The following is a 7,374-nucleotide window of genomic DNA, read 5'->3' as shown; positions in this document are numbered from 1 at the left end:
AAGGAAGTGGGCGTTTTCAAATGGTCAGTTAACAGCACCACCGCAACACATAAAAAGGGAAATTCATTAGGGGAAGTAGTATGGAAAATTATTATAATGTATCATCCCAATGATAAAATATCTGAGATATACACACATTTTGTGTAATGCTCTTCTTCAAATAAGTTTTTTAAGGTCCAATTCTGTCTAACTTTCCAGTACTACCTCCCCACCAAAGGACACAGCGCACGCCCCATTGGCATGGTTGCACTGGGACTGGAAAAGTGGATAGTATTGGGCCCTTAATGTCTTTAAAACTTATCAGGTAATGATTCTTGCAGCCATATACTTCACAAAGCTATAAGATGACTCCAATAAGTAGTTTCTTTTCGGCAGTGGTCTAGTTAACAATTTTGGAGCCCAGGGCAAAGCTAAAAATGACACCCAGAAGTGTCACAACCTGAAGTGACATTACTTCCTGGTGTGATGTCATGCCTGGGCATTACAAAAAAGGAAAAAAGGGGGGGGAAACCCTGTTTCTTTCCCCTAGCAGCTCACTGCCCCCTCCCTCTACCATCTCTCCCCAGCCCCAGCCTCAGCCCCAGCTCACCCCCAAGCTCCCGGAGCAAGAGGTGGCAGTGGTCAGAGGCTGTGCTCACCACTCTGCTGCCTCTTGCAAAAAATGCCAGTGTAAGAGGTTCCAACTGCAGATAGGATGAGAAAGAGGAGGTAGGGATGGACACTCTTGGCTGGGAAAGTTGCTCCACCACCGCTGCACAAACTTAGGCACTGGGCAGGTGCTTCAGAGATTGACAAAAAGCCTGCAGCAGCCTTTCCAAGGTTCTGACACCTTGTACCAACCCTGCCCTCCATGTAGTCTTCTAACAACAGTCATTTAGGGACTGTCACAAAAGGTTGGTCTCCCCAATTGACCCAGCGGCCTTGGGGGAGGGGTGGAGAATCTTCCTCTCCGCAGCAAGGCTATCTCCCAACAGAAGGGTGCTAGCAAATTAGTGCCCCACCCTTGATCCAAGAACAATATATGACAATGCTTGGATTTTACACTATTTTCAGTACTTCAGGATAGTGCTGTTTACAGCCCAGTCCCATCCTGTCTACTCAGAAGTAAGTCCCATTTTAGTCAATTGAGCTTTACTCTCAGAGAAGTGTGGATAGGATTGTGGCTTTAAATTGCAATCGTATCCACACTTTCCTGGGACTGTCTCTAATTGGACTTCTATATCTATCCAATGGATAGAATTGGGCTGTTAGACCTTAACAGTCTTTACCTCTCCTTAGGGGTTTCCACTATGATGCAGTTGGAAAGGGTTATTTTCTTTGATGGGTGTTTCAGTATGAAGTGGGGATTGGTGTGCTAATTGATGAGAGTCAAGAGGCTGCTCAAATGCATGACAAATTACATTTTAAGGATGCGTGACCATGTGGGATTATGAGGGTAACTTTTTTTTTTTTTTAAGTATGTAGTTTAGATTACCTTGGGTGAGGTTTGACCGGGTGGATAAAATTCTGCCTGGAATTAAGAAATCTTTTCAGGAGAATGAATGACTAAATGAATGAATGAATGGAATCAGCACACCAGCAAATGATGCTTGGATCAAAGGTGCGGTGAATGAACAGGTGCATCAAAGGAACCAGCACTGGGCTGGCATTCATAATTTAATTTCTGATAGGTCAGTTGTCATTGAAGAAGCCCTTATTTGGCATGGGCTCTGAATGCCAGGCCAGATTAGTGTAGCCAGCCTATTTTGGGGTAGGTGTTCAAGGAGAAGCTCTGAGCTCTCATTCCCCCAGGCACTCATTCACTCATCCACTTTGTTATTCCAGCAGCCTTCGTTCTATTATTATCATCACTGTATTTTTCTCTCTCCCACCCATCCAGACGGACGTTCCCTTTTTGTTCTCTCTTGCAATACCGCGTGCTTCTTCGGGAGAGAAATTCCAGGAGGATGCATTCAGCCTGAGAAAGCTAAAGGGTAAAAACCATTAGTACTTTCCTGACAGGAGCCGTTTTGTCAACGGAGTCTCTGTGGCGCAATCGGTTAGCGCGTTCGGCTGTTAACCGAAAGGTTGGTGGTTCGAGCCCACCCAGGGACGGTGTTCCTTTTATTTTCTTAGGAAATAAAAGTATAAAAGTTTCATGCGTTCTGGATCCTTAGTTTACAACCGCCCAGAATTCCTTCTCAGTGGCTGATGCAAAAAGGAATTGTCTCGTTGTTAATTATATATATAAAAACACATAATAATAATAATTATTATTAATGTATAATATATAAATTTTTAAATATATAATATATATACATATATAATTTTATATATATAAACGAAATATATTATCAATAAATATTAAACACAATATTTATTTATTAATAGATATTATGAATAAATGTGTCTGTTCTGGTCTTTGTCCTAGCATCATGAGATAAAACAGGCTACTCATTGATTCTTTATAAATATCTATATCTATAGAGATATATTTATATATAAACCATAATTATAATTACGTATATATTTATATACGTATAACTGCATAGAAGAAGGTGGTAAAGGAGCATGGAGGAAGAATCAATCAGTAGCCTATTTTATCTCTGTCTCTTATGATGCTAGGACAAGTACCAGAACAGACACTTGTGCATTGCAAGTGAGACATAAATTGACTGATTGGTTGGCACTGTGAACTTTATTTCCTTTAAACATCACTACAAACTTTTTAAAAATCTTCTATTTAGGAGTGTAAGCATTGTACTGCAAATGCATCCTTATTATATGCAATAAGGAAGCTGTAGGAAACACTTTTTCCAAGTGGGGTTTCCGTAGTGTAGTGGTTATCACGTTCGCCTAACACGCGAAAGGTCCCCGGTTCGAAACCGGGCGGAAACACGCGCTGCAGTCCGTTTTCTTAACCAAAAAAGGCGTCCTGCGCTTTTGATTGAGCAACAGTGAAGGCCTTTTGCCACAAAGTGAGCAGGACGAGCCCCTGCCCTCCCAGTGAGCTCTGCAATCTGGACCTCTCTTTCTAGGGCTGTTGACTTGCACAGGCTGCGCAGCACCAAAACACTCACACACCCCCAGGTTGTACTCACTTCGCTGTTTGCAGAGGGTTGTGAGGCTGACGTTTTCATTCCACTCCCTGCCACTAGAATTCACTGTGCCTCCAGGGGAGCCCTCAGCAGCAAGAGCTGGGGGACAAGTGGACAAGAGTTTCTGGAGCACAGCTCCTCCTGCACTGGGACAGCCAGTCCCCTGCAGTCAGGGGACGACTGTAAGAACAATCTATCCCTGAATTGTTATCATTGGTTGCCCAGGATACAGGAACAACTCGAACCTTGAGTGGTGTATCAAGTCATACTGCGTGGGGACTTCCCACTTCATGGGGAGGCTCACCAGTGGCGTAGCTAGAGGGGGTGCAAAGTACTGAGTTTTGCGAGGAGCCTCACTCCCTGCATACGCCTCTGTTTTGCTTCCACTGCCTGGGGGGCTGCTTGCTTGCTGTGGTGAGGCTCCCTAAAAAATTAAGTGCTTTGCACCCCCTCTGGCTATGCCACTGCCCCCCACCCTCCTCCAAACCTCTGCAGTTCCCTGTGCCAGGAGACACAACTATGTCACACCCCTGCAGGGAACTTGAAAGCCTAGAATGCAAGGATGCCACCCACATGCGGCCCTTATTGCACTTGCCCACCACAGTCTCTGCCATCTGAAGGCTGTTTTAGGGCCCTGTCAAACTTTCCAACACCGATGCAGCCATGACACAACCCCGAGGTAAGGGAACAAACTTCCCCTTACCTTAATGACCGCCTTCCTGCCACAGGATGCAGTGCGTGCCCCATTGGCACAGCTGCATCAGCACTGGAAAGTTGGATAGGATTGGGGCCTAACCGGCTTCTGACCTGCCGGGGGGCCCCCCACAGGAAAACACTTAATTGCAAATTGAGAGCTTATTTTTTGGAAAGATAGTTTAGTTTTTTCCACAAAATTCTCCAACATCATTTTCATCCCCTTCCCTCAGGTAAGCGAGTAGCCCTGCAATGGGGCTACTGAATTCTATGGCAACCCAAGGGTTCTATGGCGTAGAATTAAGAGCCTCTGTGTCCTGCGGATGGCCCGACATGGAGGTTCAGTATCCGGTACAGCAAAGCTCCACCGGTTCTGCTGCCCTCCCACCCCGCTCCCTTCCCCGGCACGCCTCCTCCCTGCCCTCTCTCCACCCTCCCTCCGCCTGCCCTCACCCCAGAACACCTCCTCCCCATCTTCCCCCACAACATCTTCTGCACGACTGCCAAGCGGTGGAGCTCCAGTGCTCCATCAGTGCTAGCCCAGAGCCAGCCAGTGCTGGACTAGCACCGGCACTCCACTGGTGTTGAGGGCCACAAACGTGCCTTGTGGCACATTTGCAACAGCATGCGCTGGTGGTGAACAGGCATGCACTGCATATGATTGGGCCCTTAGCAACAGTGGACCTCCGCAGCCCCGTACCCAGGGCAAAGCTCTGCAATGGTGTCCCCCCGCAGGCTATCACTGCCCCCCCAGACAGAAATCCAGCCCCCCCCTATTCACCATGGGCCTATGGCCTGATCCAGTGGGGCTGTTCTTATGTTCTTATCAGAGGCTCGTTGAGCCTCGCGCAACCTCCTCCCATGCTGGGAAACATCTGTGAGGTTCCCCAGCACTATAAACTCTGCTTCCGGCAAACCAGAAGCACAGTTTCCGCCCCTGTCGGGAGCCTCAGAAAGGCTTCCGCAGGGTCCAAGCAGCCGGCACCTGTGGCTTTTGCCCCATCCCAGTCTATGGCAGGCACGCAACTGGCCCTTAGTCACTCATCACACCCAGTCTAAACCCCTGGACCTAGAAATTCAGGAAGTATATTCCTTCCATGAGATAAGCACCCACCAAGAGGGATTTTTAGAAATTAGACCCCTAAGTGGGTCAAAAGGGGTCAAAGCCCTTACGCTTGGCTGGCTTCTCCCCCCCCCCCGCGCTAATGCCTGAGAGGCCTGTGGTCTCCATGGCAACTGAAGCCAGGTGAACCCTTTCATCCTAACCCTTTTTAAGTTTGTCTGACAAAGGGTTGTAACACTGCAGTAGCAGAAAAATAGTCATTTTACTGTTTACTCTGCGATCGCCAGCCCTTGCTCTGCTTAGAGTTGTGTGGTGCATTCTAACTTCCTTCACATGAGGCATTTTATTTATTATTATTATTATTATTATTATTATTATTATTATTATTAACAGTATTTCTATACCGCTTTTCAACTAAAGTTCACAAAGCGGTTTACAGAGAAAAATCAAATAACTAAATTTTCTTGACTGAAGTTGCTGCAAATAACAGTGAAGGGTGAATTATAGAACCCTTCCCATTACTTAGGCCTGGCTGGCTTTTTCCCCTGCCTGAGAGCAGTGCGTGGCCTACATGGCTGGTCTATGCAGTCTAGCTCACAGGAGGCACAGCTCTACTTTTTCCTTTTAGCTTCCCTCACAGGAGGCAATTTCTCTTGACAGTAGTTACTGTAAAAAAAAAACCCTGAGGGTCCTTCAATTTAACTCAGTATAGCACTTGAGTATTTAATGGGCAGATGCTGCCACTATTGTCCCCATTACAGGTGACAGAGGCTGCCTGTTCCAGTCCTTCTCCTATCTTATGTATGACACTCAGCAAATGGCTAGGGAGGTGCATTAACTCATTATGAGGCACATGGTGGACAACTGGGAGGAGTTCTCCATCTTGTCCCATGACAGAAAAGGGGACAACGACAAAAGCTCTGATGAATACCTTACTCATGTATCCCTACCCTTTACTTAATAGTGGTTTATGCGAGCGATGGAGAGAGTCATCATGCTGCTGGCTGGAGACTTTTGGCAGACTCTGCCAATAGTGTCAAGGGGAAGTCGAGCCGACAACGTTAAGGCATGCATTAAGGTGTCGTATCTATGGCACTTTATCTGGAAATTCTCTCTCAGGAAGAACATGAGGGTCCACTTGAGAGATGAGGTCTCCGCTGGGCAATTCTATGAACTCCTACTCAAAACAGGGGACAGAGAGTATCCTGAGTCCAAGGGAAAGGTTACCATCCCTGAATGCCTGGGCTCAATAGTGATGACCCTAGCAGACCTCACAGCCAGGATATACCCTGATATTGCCAATATCAAGAAGTCCATGGACTGACTGTGCAAGAATGCTATTCTGATCCCCAAGAGTGACAAGTCTACTATCATTAATCACACTCTACTTAACTCACTTGAAGGGGCAGAAATGGAGTACAGAGATGTGGACTTGGTGGTGCAAATAGATGATGCTGTCCACTACCCTGTGGAATTCCTCAACACCCTCAACCCTCCTGGCTTCCCAGCCCACAAGCTTTTCCTCAAAGTGGGGTCTCCAGTGATGTTGCTGCAGAACCTCAACCTGCCCAAACTCTGCAATAGCACCAGACTACAAGTGAAGGCCCTCCAGAGGAATGTCATTGTGACAACAGTGTTCACTGACTGTGAATAGGGGGAGTTGGTGTTCATACCAAACATACAGCTCATACCATCAGTGTACCCTTTCCAGTTCAAGAGGCTGTAGTTCCCCCTAAAGGTCTGTTCTGCTATGAACCTCAACAAATCCTGGGGCAGTCACTGAAGGTGGCAGGGATTGATTTGAGGGAAGGCTGCTTCTCACATGAGCAGTTACCTGTCCACCTACTCCAGAGCTCAGCCAGCAGCCTGGTGATCCTAGCACCTGAGGGGAGAATGACCAATGTGGTTTACAAAGAGGTCCTTAAGAAGACAAATAAATGATGTAGGCCTTTTTCACATTATTTTTACTTAAGCTTAATGTTTGTCTTCCTGAAGTCTAAAAACCTGTGAGGTTACTATAACGTGAGGTTTCAAATTAAAGGGAATTTCAACCTGAACATGAATGTGGTGTTGGTCGTGTCATTCAATGAAACTACGACTATGAATAATTACAGGGTGTTGCCCAACATGGGGTAAATGTGCTATATTTACATTGTTCATTTTCATCAAAGTAAAGTTTACTGCTGTCAAAATGGATTTTAAGTAAATACTGTTGCAAAGCATGGGTATCCAGCTAATTGGAGATATACTGCTCCATTTAAAACAATTACAACTAATAGTCACTGGTAGACCTTTTCTTTCTAAATTGTCTAAACCTTCAAAAATCATCTGTGCTAGAGACTGTCACAAAATATGTTCCATACATTAATTATAGGTGGCTTTTTAATTTGCTCTGAACCTAGTACTGCCAATCCATTTCATAGGAAGATCCCAACTACTTGTGTTTTGAGAAGGCTCATTATTTGTTATCTTCATGCAGGTCATCATTTTGGGAGTCAAGCTATGCTTCAAGGCCATCACTCAAGACATTTCAGCATCGGA

At 45.9% G+C, this 7,374-nt stretch overlaps 2 non-coding genes across 2 annotated transcripts; both read left to right on the top strand.

Annotated features, from left to right (window-relative positions):
• Positions 1 to 2,020: 2,020 nt before the first annotated feature.
• TRNAN-GUU (transfer RNA asparagine (anticodon GUU)) lies at positions 2,021 to 2,094 on the top strand. The gene has a single exon. It is a non-coding gene; the product is annotated as a tRNA-Asn (tRNA).
• Positions 2,095 to 2,804: 710 nt separating this feature from the next.
• Positions 2,805 to 2,877, top strand: TRNAV-AAC (transfer RNA valine (anticodon AAC)). Its single transcript has one exon. It is a non-coding gene; the product is annotated as a tRNA-Val (tRNA).
• The last annotated feature ends 4,497 nt before the right edge of the window (positions 2,878 to 7,374 follow it).

Source organism: Tiliqua scincoides, chromosome 3 (assembly GCF_035046505.1).
Source record: "Tiliqua scincoides isolate rTilSci1 chromosome 3, rTilSci1.hap2, whole genome shotgun sequence".
NCBI lineage: Eukaryota > Metazoa > Chordata > Lepidosauria > Squamata > Scincidae > Tiliqua > Tiliqua scincoides.
The sequence above is the reverse complement of the archived record's forward strand: the minus strand, read 5'-3'. Positions and strand labels throughout refer to the sequence as shown.